General features: G+C 45.4%; 1 protein-coding gene across 4 annotated transcripts in view; it reads right to left on the bottom strand.

Annotated features, from left to right (window-relative positions):
- The window catches only part of LOC138449874 (lens fiber membrane intrinsic protein-like), a 203,529-nt gene that overhangs the window by 143,156 nt on the left and 36,411 nt on the right, over window positions 1–23,962 (bottom strand). Inside the window, exon 2 of one of the 4 annotated variants that reach the window (XM_069604800.1) lies at window positions 17,337–17,607. The exons of the other annotated variants lie outside the window; for them this stretch is intronic. The gene's annotated coding sequence lies outside the window, so the exon portion shown is untranslated. The remainder of the gene's footprint in view (window positions 1–17,336; window positions 17,608–23,962) is intronic. 4 annotated transcript variants of the gene reach the window in all.

Raw genomic sequence — 23,962 nt, 5'->3', positions numbered from 1 at the left:
GGAGGCCCCATTGTAATCTCTGAATGCGGGATTTCCGATACAAGCGAGGAATGTGTAGACGTGGCAGACAGAGAGTCCATCTTAACTGCCATAAGCAAACTAAAAAATTCAAGGGCCCCGGGCCCCGACGGGGTGACAAACGTAGCCTTGAAAAACTTTCCAGAAGAATGGTCCATCTTTCTCTCTAAAGTCTTCGAAACCTGCGCAAAGAGCCGCCTGCTCCCGAGATCATGGACAACAGCTGTGGTAGCCCCGATTTTTAAAAAAGGCAACAGGACAAACCCTCAAAACTACGGACCAATTGCACTTCTTGATGCAATAGGGAAAGTGTTCGCCTCTCTCCTGCTACGCGAATTTCAACTCTGGTTCAAGAAAACGAGCCTTAACGATCCGTTTCAGGCAGGATTCCGGAAAAACTCAGGAACCATTGTTAACATCATGCTGCTCAGTACTCTCAAAAGCAAATCACAAGATGGAGCCGTACAGCTGTTCCTCGCATTCGTAGACCTCTCACAGGCCTTCGATATGGTGGACCGACCACTATTGTGGAACAAACTGGCAGCCGCAAATTGTCCTAAGGCGATACTGAATCCAATAAAGGCCCTCCATACGAGTACATCAATGCGAGTAAAGCTGAACACTAAAGGCCTATTGTCAGAGGAAATTCCAACATCCAGGGGTGTAAAACAGGGCTGCCCCCTCGCCCCGGCCTTATTTACTGCTTTTCTAGGAGACTTCAATGTCACTGCAGAAATGGCGAAAAGTTTTCCTCCGAAAATAGGTGAAGTGGCAATCGGAAGACTACTTTGTGTGGATGACATAACCCTGGCCGACCAAACCCCCATCAGCCTGCAAAGACAACTAACCAATCTAGCAAGCTACATCAAATCGAACAAACTGCAAATCAATGTCAAGAAAACAAAGATAATGATTTTGGGAAAAAATCCAAGAAACAAAACCAGCTCTAATTCGAAGTGCCGGTCATGGCAATTAGAAAGCATTCCTATTGAACTTGTGAAGGAATTCAAATACCTGAGGGTCATGCTGGACAACTCACGTTCAGAAACCTGCATGCAGCGCTTCATATGGTCGAAAGCAAGTTCTTCAGCAACCCAAGCACGAATGCTAGACAATAAATTCGGCAGGTTCTCCTTGATTCCGCTGCTAACCTACTACAAGTCAAAAGTGGTTCCCAGTTTATTGTACGGAGCAGAAGCCATGCCAGCTCTTCCAGATGAGATTTGGGTAAAGATCGAAGGATTCTTCTGGAGATCAGTTCTCTCTCTACCGAACTCCACATCCATGTCGGCCATCAGGAGAGAGCTAGGCCTAATTTCCTTGGAGGCCCGGGCTGAAAACAACAGCATGTCTCTCTACAGAAACATCTTGCTCCCGGAAGCTTTGCCTTTGTATATCCTGCTCCAAAAAGAACTCAAGTCAGGCAGATCAAAAATGCTTACTGCCTGGGCTTCAAGGAGAAAATCCAAGCTGGAATACGTTGCATGTTCAGAGACTGAACTGCTGCAGAACCCACTGAGAATAAAAAAAAAACTTGAAGAACTAGACTGGATCAAGACTCAAGAAAATGCGGCAAAGAATAAGCTACTAAGGCATCTGCCACCCTTTACAAGGAAAATCAATGATCCAGCGGAAATTTACAAAAAATTCCCAAGCAAAAAACTTCGAAATCTTTTTATCAGAGTAAGACTGAACCTATTGCCAACGAATGAAATCTGCTTCATCAGAGGATTGGCAATCACGAATACTTGCAGACTATGCAAGGAGGAGGCCGAATCAGAATCAATCCGCCATTTAGTAACTTCATGCACGGCACTTCAATCAATACAAGAAAGCTATCTAAAATCGGTCTTAGAGCCTTAACAGGTCCCTGAAGAATCGAGCTGGTGGCCGCGTATGATCAGTGGCCAAAGAACTGCTTGGACCATTGCCACTACCAAAATCCTACAGTCAGCGTTGGAAAAAATTGACTCAGAGACCAAGAGTGGGAATGATAGATAAATAAGCAACCAAGAATAGCAGGAGAAATGCAACAGTACAAATACACAAAGCAGGAAAGGAAAAGAAACGAAAAGATGGATCGAAAGGAGCTGCATCAGTTTTTGTAAAAACAATTAATTTTGTTAACACAAATATAAAAAATAAAAAAAAAATAAAAAAACCTCAAGGTCTTCCAATTGGCCATTGCTTTTAGCGACGTGAGTCCCAGCTCTCTTCTAATTATTTGAATAGGAGTCGATTTTGACAGACTTAACACCCTTTTCCAGAACATGCCTTCTAGGATTGACCACTGATTCTTTGGAAACTGTACCTGATTGTCTGCACCATATATCGTGATTGCCCCTAACTTGCCTTTGTAGAATGTCAGCAATGGGAGTAACGAGTAACAGCAGTATTTCCGCTTCAACATGAGGGATGGGTTAGCCAACATCTTCATAGTAGATCTTAAAACTAGGATGTTTTGTGTTTCCACTTAGATTTTACTGATGATCATCCCTAGATTTTTAAACGATTCTACCTTTTCCTAAAAAATTATGTCCCTTTTATCAATGGCTCTCTTTGCAGCCTATCCTTAGGTAAAATAGCTGGGAACTGCCCCCTTTTTCCTCACTGCATAACTCTTTTTCTATTTCTTTTGCACCCCTCTTCTATTCTAACCGTGAGGCATTTGGAATGGCATCTGAACACTGTGTTCACCAACCAAAGAGTGTTTTTAGCTCCCGCTACATTTTCATTTGAGAGTGTTATTGTTAGAAAAAATATGCAGCACCAAGAGTGCCCTTCATTTACATAATAGGTAACATAGCCATGGGACAAGAAACGTTAATTCCTGTTCATAATATGGCTTTCTACGTTATTGTCTCCTTATTCGAGCTCTTAACTAGCGAGCTATTCACCCAGGTATTTGGTGTACAGCCATATCTTTTCAAACCTGGGGCTGATTCACAAAGAACAGCAGAACAAGCCAAGAAAGACTAAGATGAACCACAAAGAAGGTCAGTCCTGCAAATCATCCAACGCTCCTTTCAGATGGCAAAACTCTGCTGGTGTCTGTGGACACCAACATTCTTTAGCAACAGGAGCACCAGTGCTTCAGCTCTTCAGACCCCCCCCCCCTTCACCCCTTGACCAGTCAAGTTGTAAGCCCTCAAGACTCCCTTCACTGAGATGTCTGGCTGTGATCCTTGTGTGGATACTGACCATAGAAAGGAGGAACAATTGACAACTGTGTAGGTGCCCTGTGCCGTGAACTCTTCAAGAAGCTGCTCAAGTCACTCTGCATTGTGACAGGAGCATATGCCAGCTTTTGCTGCATGCCAGAGGACGTTTTGCCGATGTTCTGCAACCAGGGAACCATCAAAGCACTACATTAGCCATCATGACCACGAGGAACACTTCAAATGCTTCACTAGTAACACTTTGCGATCACAATGACAAGAACTGGCTAAATACCAAAACTGATCAGTGAACAGATGAAAACTCAACTATCAGCAGGATTGCTGGTGAGATAGCTCAATAGGTTGAGCACTTGCTGCTATGGTCTGTGTGTGAGCTGCAGGCCGCAGGTTTGAATCCCAGTAAAGTCAACTCAGTCTTTCATTGTTCCAATGTTGAAAAATAAGTTCCACTAATTGTTTGTGAATGCTCTATGTACAGTGCTCTGCTGAAAGTGCTATGTAAATCACAAATTCGTATTCAGTCAGTCAATAACTTTATTTCGGACATAAGGCCATACAAGTACTTTGTAACAAATACAATAATACAAATGAATATACAACCATCCATAGTGCAATAAAGCAAAATTACTATGACCCCCGAACCCAACTGTTGGCCAGCAGACTCAAATCACAATTAAGTTCTCTTCAAATCGGCCGGAAGGGCAAATTCCTCTGTTCCAATGAAATTACTCAGGGTCCTTTTCCCCAATGGCAAAGTATTAGAACCTGAGAGCACAGGATATTGTGATCTAGTTTCCGAGGGGACTAGTCATTGTTGTGCTGGAAGTTGGCTCTGATTTCGATTGTGCTATTTTGTGGGGGACATCATCTCATAAAAACCTGGCTTTTTAATAGATTCTAATCTGACTAGTTAGATTGGCACACAACCCCGGGTCTTCTGTGAGTGAATCTGTTGTACAAATAAATAAGCTTGTCAATTGTGACTGTAGGGCCTCTGTAACTCACCCTCATTGTACTATATTTTGGTGTCACCGGATGATATTCTTGTAAATACGAGGCCACTGTTGCCATCATGTCCTCTGTCTTCTCATGGTGTATTTTGTTTTACCTCTCTGTAACTAGCAAGTCTTTTTTCATCCCTTTGTAACCTACGACGTAATACCTCCTGGTTTGGGCGTACTAACAAATACAATAAATAAAAATAAATAAATAAATGTCCAGTATACCATTAGCCACTTTCTGCTCCCTGAATTCGATCCGTAGACAATAAAGGCACTCACCCCTTGATAGTGCAATCTGGTGCAATTTAGGATATCCTCACAGATTACAGATAAGTAGCCATGTGCAGCACGGACCCAGTGGGTACATTTATTTATAAGTACTTCCCTGGTTTCTATGTGATTGTAGGCCAGTTTGGGGGAACTTGTGCAAATATACTACCCCCCATGCAGCTCCCTCTCACCTTGCTGGTATTCATAACCTGCCCAGACTGTTGTCTACAGGCCCTGGGGCAAACACCACAGAGGGAAAGATTGGGTGCCGCATTGCCACCCCTAATAGCTTGCTTAACAGCAGTGGGGTTAGTGCTGAGTTCACGGTCTGCCCGCCAGATGGAGATCGGCTGGGATGATTGAACTGCATGATTTAAAGGTCTTAGGATGGTGACAGGGGAGTCAAAATGGCAAGAGGCCTTTTCATAAATGTACCCTGTCCCAATCCGACTGGTACTTATCATGGTTGTAGCGACATCGGAATCATGGAGATCTACCACCTCCTATGGTTTTGGCACCCTCAAAATGTCCTCCAATCTGGTTGGTAACCTCCCCCCGTAGCTCTCCCTGTTCCTTGGGCTTCCAGAAGAGCCAAAAGTAGACTCTTTAAGTCTGCTAGCTCAGACAGCATAAGAATGAATTTGCAACCACAGGTGCCCCCTTGGCAAGTGAACCATGCATGTGCACAATCAGAGGCGATGCTAGGAGGGGTGTGCGGGGGTCTATAGCCCCTGGTCTTTTGATTGTAGCCCCGGATAGAAGCTCAGGGTCTACAAACAAATGCTAGCTAGCCCTGTATACTGACAGTCCCGGCATTAGCGTAGCCCCAGATCTCTTCCAGACCTAGCAACACCCCTGTGCACAATAGATGGACGGGGATGGTTGGAGGGCTGGGGGGAAGAGTAGACAATAAAAGGCCACTCTCAATCCACATGACAGACCCCTTCATGTTTAGAGCCGGACCTGTGCAAGAGGGGCTAGAATCGTTGACAATACACAGATTATCTTCAATACCCTTATCATCCACATTTTCCCTGGGTGCAGCGATGCTTTTGGGGGGTGGGGAGAGTACCAATGTTGCAAAATTAGAGTAAAGTCCCTGCATGATGATAAACGCATCATCTTTGTTGTCACTATTTGGACTTTTCCTGGTCAGCAAGCCCCCACCCCTGTAATCAATTTCGTGGCGCACTGTTCTCTGGGTGTAGGCCTAGACTTGCCATCATAGCCGCTATTTCGACTACACCCACAACAGTTCTGGTTGAGGGGGTGGCAGGAGTGTCGGGGCTGGTAACTGGGTACTTGTTGAAAATCAAAACTTCAGTAAGTGAGATAGTTAAGGTAGTGACCTCATCACCCCTGCACAATGATTAAATCCTATTAACTGTAGGGACAGCCCTAGGTATGTCAGGGCTATGGGCTGGATAAAGCTAGAGACACAAGGGGGTTGCCCTAATGTCTGGAATCAAGGGTTTACCTGTTAGTTTCTGTAAACACACTATTATTCTGTCATGTTCAACACAATCCAACTTATTCTGTGTGCGAGAGAACTCAAGTAAACAGACAATAATATGGAGCAGAATCAGCATTTAATTATTTGGCTGTTCATTTGCTTTTTTGATATACATACTTCTGTATCGTCTTATTTTCTTATTTCTTCAATTATTAAAACATTTTTAAACACATTATTTTTTGTGAAAGAAACATCATCAAAACTCTTTGACTTTTCTTTAAATATTTACACAATGGTGCAGTGAAATTTGTGCGCTATCACCACCTATAGTGACTTGTGATAAAACATATACAAATTTCATCCGTAAAGAGCAGCTAGTAGTAACAAGCTAGATTGCCATGCCAGGCATGAGGGTGACCTTCTACAGTATCCCTGACACCTGGGTCATCGGTGTCACCTGATGTTGGGGCACTCCGACTTAAGGGATTTGGAATGGAGATTTAAAGAGAACAGCGAGCAGAGCAGGAGCTCCCTCCCGCCCCCATGATATGGATATGTACAAAATGGGTTTGGAAAATTGCAAAGTGGCTAAACAAGAGAAGGACTGGATTTGACAGGGGGAGCGCAAGAAACTTGAGTTCGGGGGTGGAGAACCACTGCATCACCGTCAAGGACAAGCAATGGGCCAGGCTCTTCTCCCTGTCTCCCCCTACCACAAGCTTTGGTAAAAGTCCATGTAGTTGGTACTGACATGGTTTGTCATGCACTGTGCACAAATTGAATGAGTAACATTATTCACCTTGTTTACTCAGCTTCCTGTCTCAGAGTTGAAGTCAAACAATATATAAGCTGAGTGACAGGGAACCATGAAAATATGGTGGCATGAGGAAGGCATTTGTGCAAAAGTTTGGGAAAACCCAAACTGAGTACTTAAGTAGGTTTGGAGATTTCTGCAAGAAAGAGAATCTGTTTTGGGAAAACTTGATCCCTTGTGTTCTGAGGAATTGGGTATGTATGATGGGCGGTGAACTTTCATCAGGATAAAGGACATTCTGGATGTCTTTGTTGCGAGTGAATAAGGGAAGAGTCCCTTTAAGGAGAAGAGAACATAGGACAGTGGGAGGGAGCGGGAAGAGGGAGGAAGGGGAGGAGCAGGAGAGAGGAATAAAGAGAAGTAGGCGGAAGAGCCGGCCAGCATCAAAGGCCACTCTAAGGCCCTGTTTGCCCCTCTGCATTCAGTCACATCGGCCCAGGTGGCAAGGGCAGGAGCCCCCACCCTCCCCAGCCCAGGATCAACCCATCGGAGCTGCTGCACCGTGCCACGAGGCACGAAGAGGATCGCCTCCCAGACAGGCCCCCTGCCATCACGAGCATCCACCCCTGTGCTGCCCACCCCTCCAAGAGCGCCAATCTGCCGCACTGCCGCCCACCCCTCACCCAGAAGTGGCCCGGGTCGCGCTCCTGCATCCGTGCCGACATCAACATAGAAACAAAATGTCGGGCGCGATGCGGCGCCAGAGCGAGGCTCAGCATCGTGGTTGCTAAGCAACCGTGCTTAATAGCACCCAGCATCCGCCGGCAGGCGGAAGAGCCGGCCAGCATCAAAGGCCACTCTAAGGCCCTGTTTGCCCCTGTTCGCCGTGTTCGGCGCGTGGCGAGTCGCCTAGGATGATCATAAACAACTCTGGCCCATCATGGACAAAAAACGCTGTGAGTACCATCATGCCCTTCTATGATGCACTACACTGCATACATATGCGCATCCAAATGTACGCAGCACCTTAGCGTGACACTTGTACAACCGATTGACTCAGCGCAGGCGCCACTCCTAGAATGTAAGTGAATTGCTGCATTGTGCCTGTGCCTTACACTGCTAGTGAACTGCTGTATTGTGCCTGTGCCTTACACTGCTAGTGAACTGCTGCATTGTTCCTGTGCCTTACACTGCTAGTCAACTGCTGCATTGTGCCTGTGCCTTACACTGCTCGTGAACTGCCTCGATTGTGCCCAAACTCCTGTGCCCTGCACTGCTAGTGAACTGCTGCATTGTACATGTGCCTTACATTGCTAGTGAACTGCTGCATTGTGCCTGTGCCTTACACAGTTAGTGAACTGCCTCAATTGTGCCCAAACTCCTGTGCCCTACACTGCTAATGAACTGCTGCATTGTGCCTGTGCCTTACACTGCTAGTGAACTGCTGCATTGTGCCTGTGCCTTACACTTCTAGTGAACTGCTGCATTGTGCCTGTGCCTTACACTGTTAGTGAACTGCCTCAATTGTGCCCAAACCTCTGTTACCTGATTGCCACACTCTGCCTTAACGGACTGCACCTACAGATGATTGCTACCCTGTGCTCATCCATCATGGCCAACATCACACCCCCACCATCTGCACTCATCCCCCCTACGCCTTTCCTCCCTTCTTTTTTCACCAAACCCACAGAACACAAACCCAACCAACTCTCAACGCGCCCCAGAACCACGAACTCTAGAAATCAAAAATTAGGCCTCCGCTCCACACACTCGCAGCAAACCCCTCTAAGCAGAATTGAAAACAAAATAACCCCTGAACGCAAGAAACCGACCACTCCCAAGAAGGTAGCCAAAAGGCCCAATACCACTCCCACACCTCACCCAGACATACAGTGTGCATTAATTAATGGCAGATCCCTCCCCGCCCACGCCACCGAAATCCATAACCTTCTCACCAACCTTGACCTCGACATTCTCGCCATCACCGAAACCTGGCTACACAAAGCCGCCGGCCCAGCCATCTCACTAGCTATCCCACCAGGATACTCCATCCTCAGACAGGACAGAACACTATCCACAGGTGGAGGAGTGGCACTCATAGTCAAAGACCACCTTGAATTAAGACAAACTCCCACCAAACTAGGGGATAACATTGACTCACTATCAGCCAAGATCGCACTAACACCACTATCACTCTTAATCTAGTATATCGCCCACCAGGCCTGATACTGGACTTCCAGGACAACCTCACACCCCTACTAGGTGAAAACCTCAAAAGCACTACCAAGACCATTCTCCTAGGAGACCTTAACTTGGGGCTCCACGACCAGAAAGATAAACCATCCACCAAGCTAGCACAAGCTCTCCAAGAAATGGGCTTTGTACAAAATGTTCTCCATCCTACCCACAGTAAAGGGCGCACTCTTGACTGGGTAGCTGACCACAACTGCGGCATCGACATCAGCTCCACTACGCCTACCCCTTGGTCTGACCACTTTCTCATTCACTTCTTCATCCCCTTATCTAACAACTCGGAAAAAAAACTCAAGCCCACACCCCCAGCCATGGCCAGGAGCGCCAAGAACCTCACCAAAGAAAACATCTCACCCTACCTAGTCCCCCCTCACGAACAACCTCCCTGCCTCATCTGACCCAGCTGCACTGGCAGATATCTACAATACTACTATTAGCACTGCCATAGACATCATCGCCCCCCTACAAAAGAAATAATTCCAAAACTCCAAACACTCCAATACTTGGTTCTCAGCAGAACTAAAAGAACTACGAACCAAAAAACGTAAAGCCGTAAACTTATGGCAAAAAGCGCCCAACGCTTCCTCACTATCACCCTACAAATCACTGGCCTCTGGGGGATGACGTGGAGGCCACAGTAAACATCAGCAACAGGCAACGGTACCAAACAAGAGAGGAAGCATACCCCCTGGACAAATCTCAATCCTGCGCAGTCCAATGGCGAACAGCACAGCCGGTGCAGCCAAAAGGGCAGTCACGCTGTGGCCCAACACAGGGAGACCGTAGAATTCCCACCGCCATCCACATGATACCAAATCCTGCCATAGGGAACAGCTGTCTCAGCCATCGGACAGCACTACAGCGCGCCCTCATCAACATCCACTATAGATCATTCGAAGTTACCCAGATGAAGGACCACACACCTGCATCATATAATGAAAGAATCTCCAACGCCACCTCAGAATCCAAAGAGCTCTTCGCCATCTTCAAAGAACTCTCCACACCGGCCACTAAGTCCCAAGAAATTGTCAAGGACCAAGCCTGGTGTAACACCATACAATCCGCCCTTCTAAAAAAAATCGAACTCCTCCAAGCTAAAATCCTAAACCAGCACAAAAATCTCACTCAGGAAATCTTAGCTGCATCCCATAAGGAAACAGTGACTGAGAACAAAAAGATAAGTCACATTACACCTTTTAAATTTAGAGAAATCTCAGAAAAAGAGGTAATCGATATTGTCAACAGAATCAAACCCTCCATTGTAAAGGCGACGCCTGCCCCGCCAAACTAATCAAAGACTGCGTTGAAACACTAGCACCATTCCTCAAATCCTTCATCAATGCATCCTTCAACTCAAACTCAGTCCCAACCAGCCTAAAAGAAGCTTGGGTGCGCCCTCTTCTCAAGAAACCCACTCTAGATCCAGAAATCGCCAACAACTATAGACCCATCACAACCTTTCCCTTCCTGCTCAAGATCCGCAACAAAGTCGCCTACTCACAAATACAGCACTACCTCGAAGAAAATTGCATCTTAGGCAAAAGGCAATCGGGCTTCCGCCCGGGCCATGGGACCGAATCGGCCCTATTAGACCTTAAAATTCAACTTAATGACATCCTGGACAAAGGCAAACCGGCACTCCTCCTACTATTAGACCTATCTGCTGCCTTCGACCTGGTCATAAATGACATTCTAGGCACGCAACTCAAAAATGAAGCTCACTTCTCGCCTGAAGCTGTCGCCTGGGTCAAATCCTTCCTCGAGGGTCGACTTATGAAAGTCTTTTCTGAATCTGCAAAGCTACCCCAACCACCATCCATTGTGGTGTCCCACAAGGATCCTGCACTGCACCCACCTTATACAACATTTTCACCCTCCCACTGTTCAATGAGATCGACCAACGTCACATAGCTTACACCAACTATGCTGACGACACACAAGTCCTGCTCCCCCTACAAATCCAAATTAATAAATAAACAAATAAAATACGTAATGAAGAAGCTGGCTCCGGTGTGGTTATTAAGGGGGCCCGTCATATGGTCTGTAAAGGGTTCCAACAACTGGCGACAAAGGGAATGTGCAGAGTGAGACTACCTACACACCCTGCATGCCAACCTACACCACCACCGAGCCTGATCAGACAACCTGTACAATCAAGAGGGCCCCACGATCGGCCAATGCACTGGAAGATCCAGGTATCACCGCCCCAAGTAAGATATCCGATACCACCGATAGCACGGCTGGACGTCAAGAAGACCATCGAGGTCATGGACATCTACACACCCGGACCGTGCAGGTATGGACACCCAATCTACCCAGAATCAAGTTGCCCATGGAGATACGGAACGGGGCAGGAAGACAGCACACAACCCGCACCTGTCCCGCAAGATGATCGCGAGTCATGCAAACACCCGGGACCCTACGAGATGTCGTACTGGGGGGGACGACGTGGAGGCCACAGTAAACATCAGCAACAGGCAACGGTACCAAACAAGAGAGGAAGCATACCCCCTGGACAAATCTCAATCCTGCGCAGTCCAATGGCGAACAGCACAGCCGGTGCAGCCAAAAGGGCAGTCACGCTGTGGCCCAACACAGGGAGACCGTAGAATTCCCACCGCCATCCACATGATACCAAATCCTGCCATAGGGAACAGCTGTCTCAGCCATCGGACAGCACTACAGCGCGCCCTCATAAACATCCACTATATATCATTCAAAGTTACCCAGATGAAGGACCACACACCTCAGCAAGACATGGGAGAGACAAGGAAAGCCAAATAAAGGACAAACCGAGCAGGTCCCCTCCTAGCCACAGGGGACAAAAAACAAGTGCTAACAACGATAAAGGGCCACAGCGAGAGGATGCCAAAAGCCTCCCTTCTCCAAGAATAACACCTGGAGGAACCTGAACAAACAAAAGGGGGATCGATCGAGATGGAAGGAGCAGAGAGCAGAGAGACATACGAAGCACTGCAACGAGAAAATGCGGGAGAGACCCGTGAGCTGGCGAACAGACCTCATCGAACAATAAAGAGACCCCAAAAGCTGATCGAGCAGATGTAGCCTGGGAAGTCTCATGTTAAGTCGGGGGGGGGGGATGTTGCGAGTGAATAAGGGCAGAGCGCCTTTAAGGAGAAGAGAACAGGAGAGAGGAATAAGAGAAGTAATGAAGAAGCTGGCTCTGGTGTGGTTATTGGGGCCCGTCATATGTCTGTAAAGGGGCCAACAGTCTTCCCGACATTTTCTGCATCAGCATATGCCTCCAGTGTGGTTGACCCTCTAGTGTGGTTGACAGGAAGCGGCTAGGTGTGGCTGTAGGTCAGTAGATTGGCCACTATGTGAACCACGTGAGCGAGCCTATTGTAAATAGTTGTCACAACCTCAATAGGAAAAACTTGTATCAATAAACATTGTCTAGATCTTTAAGGCTGTCAGGACGACCTTATCTCTGAACTTGTAAATCACTGCTCTTCAGGACTTGTTACTAGGAAGCTTCAGGTCTTCGCCTCCAGTACATTGGGCCTCATTACGAGGTGGGCGCAAAGGGATACCGGGCAGCCTTAAGGACATCGGTGCCGGTAATCCCTTTGGGCCCTATTCCGAGGTCCCTTAGCGGGTCCCTTCCTTAACACCTGGTTTTACCAGGCATTATGGACGGGGCCCGTTAAGGGACTTTCAGAGGTAATAATGGTACAGAAATTTGCATTTCTTTCTACAGTTCTTTCATATGCTTAGGGACCTTTTTTCCTGGTCCCTACCTTCAGAACTCCAAAATGTTTGTATACTTGACTTAATGAATTTTCTCTCCCGATCCCTTTATGTAAATGATTTGCACAATATAATTTCTAGAATCTCCAGCACGCCTGTACTTCAATATCCCAGTCCCCTGGATCATAGGGCCTCATTACGAGTTTGGAGGTAGCCTCGAAACCGGGCTCCATTACCGGGTTCCTGCAATGAGGAATAACCGGGCCATTCCGACATAGGAGGACCCAGTAATTCCTCCTTGCAGGAACCATTCCCCATTTCCATTTGAGCCCGTATAGGGCTCAATTGGAATGGGGAGGGAGGTAATAACGGGCACATTACGAATGGCCCGTTATTACCTCCCTCTTCCCCTCGCGGGACTCAGAAAAGACATCTGGTTTTACCAGACATCTGGTCCTGGTCCAGCAAAGGGAACCTCGTAATCGGCGCTCACGTAATGAAGGGTGCCGGTCCCGTACCGGCACCCTTCATTACGTGAGCGCCAGGGTCGTAATGAGACTGTCTTCAATTCCTAGCAAGCACACCTTATTTTCAGCATCAGCATCAGAATTCTTGCTGCTTTCCCCTCGTTGTCACTCACCCTGACACGTGCTCACTTTTCACTCAACCTTTACCTTTTTTACGCAGAATCAATCACCTGCTGGTGAAGCAGGAGAAAAGGCTCAAAGGGACCAGATGTTTTTGGCACTTTGCCCCAGTGCTGGTTTTCATGGGTGTCTGGAAACATCACCAAGAGGTACTGGAGGATATTCCAGGGAACACTCTTAGTCAGGGTCGGACTGGGACAAGAAATAGGCCTGGACACAAACAAAAAGTGCCCCACGCCTCGCTTCAAAAAAGTGGCCCACCCTTCGCCTAAAAAAAGTGGGCCACCCCTCGCCTCACAACCCTTAACATCTGATCACATCACCAGAAGTGATGTCATTTGATCCCAGCCCAAAGGGACATCCCGGGAAGCGATGAGACACGACCTTTCACCCCTTGACAAAACAGGAAGTGGCATCAAATTGCATTGTTCCTAAGTACACTGCGAAAAATATGGTTATGATTTCACTAACGTGATTAACATTTCATACAAGAATGGATCTCCATATGTTTCATTAATATCCATATTGTCAAATTACTCTGAATGCAAGCAGACGTCCAAGGCCAAATGATAATATGTTATTGTATAGCACTTACGCTTAAGATCTTTTTATAAAACAAATATGCATACAATATCACCCAACCTGTTTTGGTACTCATTTATCGACTTAAGAAGGATGAAAGGCTGAGATGGCCTTGCTGGGATTCGAACCTGCAGATCACACACACATCGCAGCAGTGAGGGCTCAACCCACTGAGCTATCATATCGCTTATAGTAAAATGAGCAATTATTATGTAGTTGATACCATTAAAGTGGTAACTGAGATTTAACAGCAGACCAGTTAAGTTTATCTGGTGCAAAGTTGCCCGCATGTAATGCCTGCATGCTTCTACTTTCGGGCTTCAAAGGTTGGCAAAATAGGGAAAGCAGTACACTCACAGGGACATCCCATATTCTGAGCACTTGTTACCTCATACATGCAAACAAACATCCTGAACAGCATGCCAGGGAGATGGGAAAGATAGACACATTACAACAAAACATTCATTGTGGCACAATGAAGCCAATGGCCACTTGATGTGCTATGGTCAAATATTTCTACACTGTACAGAAGCTTTTAGGCACAAGGATTTTGTCAAGTGACTGAGGACACCGAGATGAAATGTCTTGTGATGATCGTAACAGAGACAACAGCAGAAGAAAAAAAACATGCTATTACTGAAACTTGCGAAAGGCAAAATACATAGTCTGAAATGGATGCTTATTCTACTCTAAAATTGGTCGTTTATCACTAATATCACTAATACATATTTATCACTAATACAACAGCACAGCCACTCCAAGGGTCACCGTGCCCCCTGGAGTGACGGCACAGTGACAGCCGCCGGCCTGACAGTGGCCCCGGCCCCTCAACTTTGCATGCTGCAGCAGCATGTGAATGATGCATGCATGAGAATTTATGATGCACACATCATGCATGCACATCAATTATCAAAGCAAGGTAACATGTGTTACCTTGCTTTGATGAATTATGCCATTGCAGGTGTTTTTTTTCTTCAAAAATGTTTTTAAAAAATCGATTTGTTTTTTGTTTTCATAATTTCTTTTTTTTCAAACCAGCCCAGGCCTGGGCAGAAACCAGCCCCACTCCCCGGGGACGATTTTGGCCCGGCCACGGGCTGAGAGGCAGAGGGTCCAATCCGACCCTGCTCTTAGATACATGATGAGCATCTTCACCAATGACCAAGAGACGTCTGCCTCGAGAGACATGGGAGCCAGCCTCACTGTTGGGAATGGGATGCACTTACAGAGAAATTATAAGAGATAGGGTACCTCTGTGCAGACTAGGCGAGCAAGTGGGGTACCTTGATGATTTCATACTAAGATTCAAACCATCCAAATAGGTGATAGATTAGCACAGCACCCTGTCAGTGGACAGGACATTGGGTCTCATTATGAGTTTGGCGGTGCAGTAAACAAGTAGTGGTAGTTCTGCTTTCGCAATGCCGAATTTGGAGTTTGGAGGAAAAGTGGAGGAATCACCTCCAGCAAAATGCGTATGGTGAAGGTGAATTCTCCACTTTACCTAGAAGAAACAGCAGATTTACCGTGCAGTATTACTGCTCATGGCGAATCTGCCAAAATTCCCCTTGTAGTCCTATGGATGCCACAAATGGGGATTTATAAACCAGACCACCACCCATAGTCCAGTGGTAATGCCATTGGACTCACTGGGGCTAATGGAAACAAGCTGGGCAATCTCCCAATATACCGCCAAACTCATAAATCACTTTAAAGATACTGTTAGGAAATGAGCTGGTTTCCATAGTCTGGGTGTCTGAGTGCCCCCTCTTGTCAGGGAATGTGATCACAAAGGCATAAGCCAGAAAGGGACAGCCTGCTAAGGAGTGCTCTCCTACAGCTGAGAGGCCATCTAAAGGAAAGAGCAGAAGCCATGTTATGCCTACCCTTTAGCAGTCCAACCTAGAATATTTAGAAACCACTTATCAGGTCCCTTGGATCACTGAGAACGCTGAGGTATCTGACATGCAGGTCCTGCCCAAGCTCGACAAATTGACCAGATGGGTCAAAAAATATGTCTTCATCTCGAGGGTCTTTGTAGACAAATGCTTTTGAAGCGAAAAGTGAAAAAACATTTGTCAAAGACAGAATGTACTATGATGATAGGCTCCTGTACAGTGAGCTGGTAGACCCTGACCCAGGTGCACATTAGAGGCTGGTGATGCATATGAGGTACCTTGTAACGGCACCTGAGAGTGAAGCAAACTATGCAGAGATTTTTTCTTGTAATGGTTTATCGAGAGGCCACCCTCAACACAGGGAGTTCCCTCCCTGCCCAATCAAGGTGTAACATAACAAACTGTTTAATGGATTCTTTGCTCAGCCCTATTTCAGACTCATTTCGTGCCACCAATGAGCCAAGTACCAGTCCGGTGTACAGAAAATATATTTATTTGAATTATAGGCAATGGAGATCGCACTAAAATTACACATGCCACCTTCGCTGTGGCTCACATTTAAACTTCATGCAGATTTCAATCTAAAGAATAGTCAACACTGGTTAATAAACAAAATCAATTTACTTATGCAGTGCTGTGCAATTTCGATTTTTCCTGCACGCAGAAAAGGGCTAGCAATTTGGTTTACAGATTTGTACAAATGCATATGGCAATTATTATTTCACCCAAAAGTTTGCTTCAAAATAAACACAGGCAAAGATAGACATACATCACATTTTCACTGTTGGATACATGAGTTCTCACTTTTGCCAAGCACTTCTCCCCCAGCCCCAAAAACCCAAGCATGAATTACATGCAGCACCCTTCTATTCAAAGGCCAGGACTAGGGAGTGTGGACAGTTTAGAAGTTTGTTTTTCAGACCCCTGGAACAGTAAACTGAGGATTAGTAGGAATTTTGGTTTTTCAGAACCCCCTTTCACTTAAAGGCCCGTGTTGGGGATTTTGAACAAAAAAATCGGGGTGATTGGGAATTTGGGATTTTTAGACCCCCCCTTCACTTAAAGGCCAGTGTTGGGGAAGTTGGACAGAAAAATTGGGATGATTAGGAATTTGGGATTTTCAAACCCCTCTTTACTTAAAGGCCTGTGTTGGGGAAGTTGGACAGAAAGATGGGAATGAATAGGAATTTGGGATTTTCAGACCCCCCTCGAGTTAAAGGCCAGTGTTAGGGGATGTACACAGTTTAGGGAATTTTAGCTGAGGGACAAGGACACCCCTCTTTCTTAAAGAAGTTGGGGTCAACAGGAACAACAGAATTAGTCTATTACATTACAGGCTATAGATTTAGTGTATACTTGGAATGAGCTTTGTTATTTTCAAATGTTAACACAAATTGCCCTGTGGTGTTTTGCTAAAGGGAAATGAATTAAGTTAATATTCAGTCAAATATGCTAAGGATCTATAGAGTTGTTCACCCCCAACCACTAATGAAAAAGAACACACCAATGAAAGACAATGGGTTGATTAAATAGATCCCCATGCTGACCTTTTGTTGGACAATTTACTTACTTTTTGAAATCTCTGGGCTTGGCACTAAGGGATTGAGCAGAGCTTTGATTGTACCGAAAAACAGGATTTTAGCCAGCACATCAGTCAATTGGATCCCAAAGGACTTCTCTCTCTGGCTCCAGTGAATAATCACAGTCTCTGCTTTCCAGTCTCCCCAGCAATAGAAATCTTCAGCACTGTTCCAATATTTCCCTCAGATGAAATTTCAGTAGATCTCCTTTGATGTTTTTTGGCAGCTGTCCCCTCTCTCATAGTGCGTCCACCTTACATACTAGTGATGACAAAATCAAGATTTCAATATTGGTCAGTGCCCTGCAAGAATTCTCAAACATTTGATTGGCCCTTCACTCATCTCCCCACCCTAGAAGTCAAACCTCTCTCTAAGGTTTGGTTTAGGAGTCTAGAACAGAACTTTTATAGCTCCCATTTGTAATTTCCTTTTTTTCTCATGTCCACCTTTTGGCAAAAAGTACCTGTACAGCAAAACTTTGTCATTTACAAATTGATGCCATGATATATTTATATATATATTCTGCTTCAGCTATTCATGGGGGATTTAATAAAACGACAGCCGTGTCCACACGATTTTGCAAAGGCGTGTGACAATGTATTGCCATTCATACAAAAAGTATAATAGTTATAAACATGCAATTTACTCTCCAGGTTCCTAATTACACACTCTGTCAACTCGCTAATTCTTACATTCTGGACATTTTCAGGGCATCCAGAAAAACATTTTAGCTTTGCTATTGCAATTCCATACATCACATGTGGATAACCTTTATTATCTTTAAAATGACATCTTCCACAAGTCTGTAACTATAACCAGTCATCAATTATTAAATAAAATCAGATGTCCAATGTAAGTCTATGGTCACACCATTAACATATATAATATTTAGTTTCACATCACAGCTCTCATTCTTCTTCAAGCAGGTGACCAGAATGTTTTTCTAATGCCGGAGTAAGAGCCATTAGTCTCTTTGTTCTTAAAAGTTGATCGGTTGAGGGGATCCTTATCAGGCAACAGACTGTTCACCTCTGCCCTGTAATGCCATTAGGCCATACTGACATCTGGCACTGGGTCCTGTTATCTGAAGGTGATCACAATTTTGTTCTCAAAACTATGTATTTCTTTGTGTTTTTCCCCATTGAGGGCTGGGTCTGTGTTGATCTGTCCCTGTCGTAAATACTTGGGAGTGTACATCAGCTTTGAGATTTCCCTTCCAGATGAAGAGCCAGGCCAGCAATTAAGAATCTGCCCAACAACAAGAAGTACATTTGTCTGTGTTTAAGGAGATTCACATATTGTATCTGCAACAAAACAACCTTTTCAATTGAGGCCACCTGTTCTGAATAAAGCATCTTACTTACTAAAGCAGTTTGCATCTTTCTGTTATGGTGAAATTTATTTTTGAATCCAGGTATTTTCTTTTTCTTGCACTTCCAGTATTTTTCTTACTGTGGCAAAAATGAAAGTAAAATGCTTCTGTATTGGAAGGTGGGCCTTATTTGCTTTAAATGAAAATGTTACTTAGCTTTCACTCTCATATGCGAGGCCCAGTTTCTCTTACTTTTCAGTGTACACAGCATTGCCATGTGTGGCAGTGTCAGTGAAAATGCTGCATTTATCTCTCAGTCAGCAATGTGATGTGCCTTTCTAATCCGCACTTTTGTTCAGCTTTCTCTAGATTTCAACTGCAGAAAGACACCCTTTCCTTAATCCACTGTTTCTTGTGTCATCTTCGGCAAGAGGTTCATTCACCAGGCCCTTTCACTGTATTACAGCTTTATCTTAGGCCTGTCATTTTCTTTAGTGTGCCTTGCCATTAGATGCAATGTCTCTCACAGCAGAGGCCTAGTTGGACCTTCAGTTCAAGTCATGTGAGGCTGTCATTTAACCCCACATATCCCCCCTGTTCCTTTCCCTGGTGAGTCATGGGAAAGTACAGTGGGGGGCTGAGGATTTTCTCTGAAGTCTTTTTTTTCATTGGAGCCCATCCGGCTCATTTTCTTTCCTTAGGAAGTGGGCGCTTGGATTTCAGGGTATGGTCATGGAACCCCTCCCTCTCTTTTCCTTCTTTGGGCCTTCCCTGACTCCACTCTTGCCCCCAGGCTGGAAGTGAAGGAAGTTAGTTGTTCAGGGGATAGGAACAAAAAGAGAAGTTAAGTATTTTATGCACTACATATTTACCCGGATTACTTACAGAGAATTGACAAAAGCAACAACAACATACAATTATAACACAAGGCATTTACACCATTTCACAAAGCCTTATTTAGTTTCTTCCTCTTTACAATGAGCATTAATTAAATTACTCCCTGTATATATATATATATATATATGTATATATATATATATATATATATATACATATATATATCTTAGTTTCCATCAGAGTTTTTCATTGTTCCTTTTCATTCCTCAGATGGTCCCTCCGCTCGACCTTCATTGGATTTGTCAATCAGTCATAAAGCTTGTCTGGGATGACAGCTTTTCAACTGATTGATGTGAGCCCATTTCTCCTCCGTTTGTTCTCCTTTGGGATGCAGATCTTGTAGGCAACAGGTGATATTTTATATACACTTTCAAAGTCGCCATGCCAAGACGGAAAGAAACTGCCATTCCTTGGTCTGGTTCCTCTGAAAATTGTACAGGTGAACTCTGTCACCTACTTCATACTCTTACTTGGTGGCCTTTAGATGATAATAGGTCTTCATTCCTGCAGCAAACTTTACTAAATTGCGCTGAGCATAAGCAAAAGCGTGCTGCAGGTGCTTCCTTAAATTTTCAATGTACTCATGAGTGGTGGACGCATTCATCAGTGTCTGCTCCTGAGTTCAGTAAAGCAGATGCTGAGGTAGCAACATTTGCTGTCTGGTCATAAGCTCAAATGGAGACATCTTTGTTGCAGAAGATGGTGTAGACCTAATAGCCATCAGGACTTGAGGTAATCGGATGTCCCAACCGGGTTCAGAGTCTGCCACAAACTTCTTTAAGATACTCACAATTGTCTTTTTGTATCTCTCTGCCACTGGGTGGTAGGCAATATGGAGTTTTCGTTTTACCCCTAGAATCTCCCACATTTTTTACATCACCTCACTGATAAAATATCTTCCTCGATCTTACTCAATCCTTTGGTGGAGGCCAAAAAGAGAAGATGTTGGAGTTGTCCGGCAAGTGGTGTGAGGGGAATTTGGTGACCCACCCCCTGTCCTGAGTTTAGTTGGTCAAAGGCCTTTTTGGACAGGAGGGTGGCTTGGGATCCAGTGTCCACCAGAGCAGATAATTCACACTGACCCTGCACACTGACCGGTGCATAGAATTGGCCTTCTTTCACCTCCAGGGTTCAAAGAAAGTGTGAGTTATTTGCCAGCCCGGTGGTCATTTTCTCAAAATTGAACTCTGACACTGTGTGATCTTGGGTGATTTTCTGTGTCGGAGATCGGGAATCAGTAAAGAACATTTTGCAACTAAAAAGGGTGGATTTGAGGAATCCTCTCTCTCCCTCAATTCTTTGCAGTGCCCTTTACCTAGAGGTAATTCTCAGAACCTTTTTGCTGAGAATAAACCTACATGTCTATTGTGTCTAGCTCACATTTCTGGGGTACAATAATTTCTTGATCTGGGTCAGTCTCCATACTTACCCTGTCCCACTCAGGGTCTTTTGGGACCCATTTTTCTTTGGGAGGGATCCCCCCATTTCTGAAAGAGGTTTTCTTACCTGAATCCTCTGGGGCTCTTCTCTTTCAAAGGGGATAATCTTGAGCTCCTCCACAAAGTGGGTTCTTCTTTTGCCTCTTCTACTTACCCTTTGCTCTTTGGGTTTTAACTAACCGGGGGTAGAACAGCAACTTTCAGGCTTGGATGTTTCTAGGGGTTCTGTCTGGATGATAAAGGAAGCTTCCTCTAGGGCTTGGCATCTCGCATCCACCCTGGCCTCCTCCTCTTGCACCTGTGGTTTGTTGGATGTTTTATTCCCATCATTCCCCCTGCGCCCGAGGCATCAGCCCTGGGTGTGGGGGAATTCTGGGAAGCAGGGTTAGGTTGAGAGGTGGACTGAGCCATCAGCATACACCCTAGATCATCGTCCAGTTGCTGGACCTGTCGCTCCAGCTGTAACACATTTTCTGGTTTGTAAGGAGGTCTTGAGTCATACCTCTGCTGCTCCTGAGAAGGGTAACTGTCCCTTCTCCCGGGATAGCCTGGGTATTGGGCATTTCCCCCATAATTTTCCATCCTAAACCTCCCTTCTCCCAGGTTCAGGGATCAATCGTTCTGGAATCGGGAAGAGAAAGGAGGTTTATTTTGTAAGTTCTGGTTCGGGAGTATCTGGGAAAAAAGTTCAAATTGGGAGGTGGAGTGACACTTCTCTCCTAAGGGAAGTTTGCATCGATGTTTCCTGGGGCATTACTTACCTGATTGGTCCCACCCTGGGCCAGGGGAGTGTATACATTTCCCAGGATTGGCTTGGTACCCTTGCACCTTGGGCTTACATAGGTGGCAGGGTCTGAGGGATCATTGTTCTATTCCCCTGCCTGTCAAACATTAGATTGGGCCGTGGTGGGGGTTCCCTTCTGCCTTCCATGTTTCTTGTTGGCAGGAGGGATCGTTTTAGGCCCCTCCATCTCCGCTTCCAAAGGAGGGGTAGTTCTCACCTCTGCCACGTTTGCAGCAGCAGGTGTGTTAGCAGGCTTAGGGGGTTTTGGGCTGTTTTTATTCTCAGTGGGCTTCTGGACCTCATAGCTACTGGTGGCTTGTTAAATTACCCAATCCATGGTCCTTTGTTCATGGAAATTGCGCACCACCTGAGTAAATATGTATTTGGGAAGTACATACTATGTGTGTTCACTCGCTAGGAAGTCTGAGCAAGAGCGCGCTTTAGCTCGTGCACAAACATCCCAGGTGCCTGCTACTCCCCACATTGCAAATTATATGCAGCCTTACGGGCCTCTTGTGTATTTCTCTGTGAGGAGAACTGTTTTAAAATGGCGGCCTTATAGGATGACCATTTATAATGATCCAGGTCTTCCAGTCGTGCAAAGAAACTGGAGTACTCAGTGAGAATGACCATTTCGTAAATGCATTGCTATTCACATCGTTTCTGATCTGGAATGAGGCTAGCATCTGCTCATAAAGTTCCAGGTGCTCCCGTACTGAATACTTGGCATTCTTGTGGTATGGGGCTAGGAAGCTCTTTATGGCCTTGATTTGTCTTATTGGGTCTTTAACTAAAAATGTGCTCTGCTTCCCTGTCTTTTTCTTCCTCTGTGCCTCGGTCCATTCACCTTCTGACTCTGAGCTGCTACTGGTACTCCATTGCCTGTCGTCTATGCGCTCCCTATCTCTATGAGACTGGGAATACCTTCCAGAAACACAGCGTCTCGACTTCTCTTGCCTGTGCCACCATGAATTCTCAGTGTAATTACCCCTGTAGTCACCTTTGGCACAGGATAATACTCAGTCTCTTCCTAAAACAGACTCGAATGTGTGGCCTCCCTCCTTCCAGGTAGTCTGGTGAATGTCACTGCTTCCCTTGAATGTATGGAGGTTTTTAATATGCCCCTCCTAGGCTAATGCTTTCAATGGTCCTTTTCAGCGAAGCTAGCTAGGTGGTCTCTCTGTTTTCTCATCTTTAGTAAGTCCAACTCTCTGATTTTCTCATCATAGGAGTTTTCTGGGTCAGAATTACTCACAGTATTATGTTTAATCTCCCAGGACACGCTGGTCTGACCCCCTTCACTTCTGTCTGGTAGATTTGATATTCATCACTATCAGATGAGGACTGGCCTTCTGGATCAGTTTGGCTAAGCTTGAGTAAGTCCAACTGCCTCATGTCCCTCTGTTCTCTAATGGGGGTCTTTATGAGGTCAGTTCCCCTTTGTGTATGGGAGATTTTAGATACCTGGCCTGAGGTCACTGATGGGACGGGTGTCTGTCCTTGATCAGAAGTCCCTACCCCATACCCTGACTGATCGGGTCATCTCAATGCCTGTTTATTTCTCCTAATTCCCTTGTGTACTTTTTCACTCTTGCTCTTCTCTGTCCAGATTTCCTTCTGGTACCACGAGAGCTGAACTTTTAGCTCTGACGCTGATGCTTGGCTAGCTTCAAGTGCACTGCTTTGCTCCACCAATCTATTCCTCAGTGCCTGAACCTATTCCTGGAGGGATTAATTTTCCCTCTGAGCTTGTGAAATGTGCGCCTACTCACGGCACTTCTCTGTGAGACTGACCACTTCTTTCTCCTAAGCCTATCTATCATTGGCTGCTTAGAATAGGTCAGTGTCTGCATGCCTCAAATGCCCTAGAAGCTCTGTATTTTCTTCACTCACTTTGGTGAGTTCCTGGAACCCAGGAGAAAAGGAGACCTAGGCTTATAGCGTTCGGGGTGGGGTGCACACCCTTAATTCCCACTGGGGGTTTGTATAATTCTTAGAAATACTTTAAAGTTCTTAGATCATTCAATATTCACTTTACTCGTTGGTAGTTTTTTTCAAAAACAATGTTCAATTTATGAATATGGTTACATTCAGCATATTGTAAATATCCAAAGAATGTTTTTCAAGCTAACATATACATTGGCCAATGCATTTCGGATGCTCGATCCTTCCTCAGGGCCTTAT

This window comes from Ambystoma mexicanum, chromosome 1p (genome assembly GCF_040938575.1).
Source record: "Ambystoma mexicanum isolate Mex_15411 chromosome 1p, UKY_AmexF1_1, whole genome shotgun sequence".
Lineage (NCBI taxonomy): Eukaryota > Metazoa > Chordata > Amphibia > Caudata > Ambystomatidae > Ambystoma > Ambystoma mexicanum.
This window is presented reverse-complemented; position numbering and strand designations above follow the sequence as displayed.